This window comes from Gadus chalcogrammus, chromosome 16 (genome assembly GCF_026213295.1).
Source record: "Gadus chalcogrammus isolate NIFS_2021 chromosome 16, NIFS_Gcha_1.0, whole genome shotgun sequence".
In the NCBI taxonomy this organism is placed as follows: Eukaryota; Metazoa; Chordata; class Actinopteri; order Gadiformes; family Gadidae; genus Gadus; species Gadus chalcogrammus.
In genome coordinates, this window is record NC_079427.1 from 15,414,037 (window position 1) to 15,415,036 (window position 1,000).

Genomic DNA, 1,000 nt, shown 5'->3' on the forward strand with positions numbered 1-1,000 from the left:
TGCGTGTGTCCGTGCGTCTTACACATACTTGAGGAAATTGTCGATACCCGGCCGTAAGACGGCAGGCACAAGCCGTGCACACGGCCCCGATCCTCGGACCGTGGGTCGCACCTGGACTGCATTACGCCAGACAGAGGCAATCTCCCACAAGGGTACAGCAGTGCAGCAGCCCTCTTTTTTCAGATGTCTGGCTAGCGCACCGCTCCTCTCGCCTGGCAGGAAATAATGGGATAACGTTTCCCAGGGGCTTTAGCGTACTCCTGGCGGGGTCGGGGAGTTTGTGTTAAGTCATGCACGCTGTGACGTGTGATACGGTGACACGGGTGAGAGGGCTACATTATACACACACTTTGCCGGCTCCTAGACGTTTAGCACGAGAACCCGGTTCCCTACTCCCCGGGACGGTGACGTGCCCCTGCCGGGGTTGCGATCCAAACAGTACTGCCTTCCCCTAAAATGACTTCCATGGAGAGTACAACCACAACAAACCGTAACCGGATGGCGGATGTCAATCACAGCAGTGCTGATGTGGATCACAGGGGAAACAGTGATGTAGTCGAGGAGAGATAGTTGATGCCCGCCCACAACTCCAGTTAATCCCCTGAGCTCGGGCTGAGCCCCTTCCAAACGACTACTGGTGCAACCGCTGGATCTATTTAGATTTTTATGGATCGACCCCTCAACTGCCTGTTCCGCTGTTGAAGGTCACCGTGTCCCGCTGCTTTACGATGGACTAGGAGGACTACAGTTGCACCAATCACACCGCTGTAATTTGACCCCAATGCTTTTAATGGTACCTTTAAATTCCTCTAATTTGTCTTCACTTCTGAAAGTACTTTAGACAGACACTAGGAAGTTGACTCTGGGAAGAACTGAGAACACAATATGAGACAATAACGTGAACCACAACTGGTATGTTAAGTCCACAATGTTCCTATGGTATAGGATGTGACCGAACAGACAAACTTTGTGTGTTCTGGTGAGTCGAAGAATAATCCCA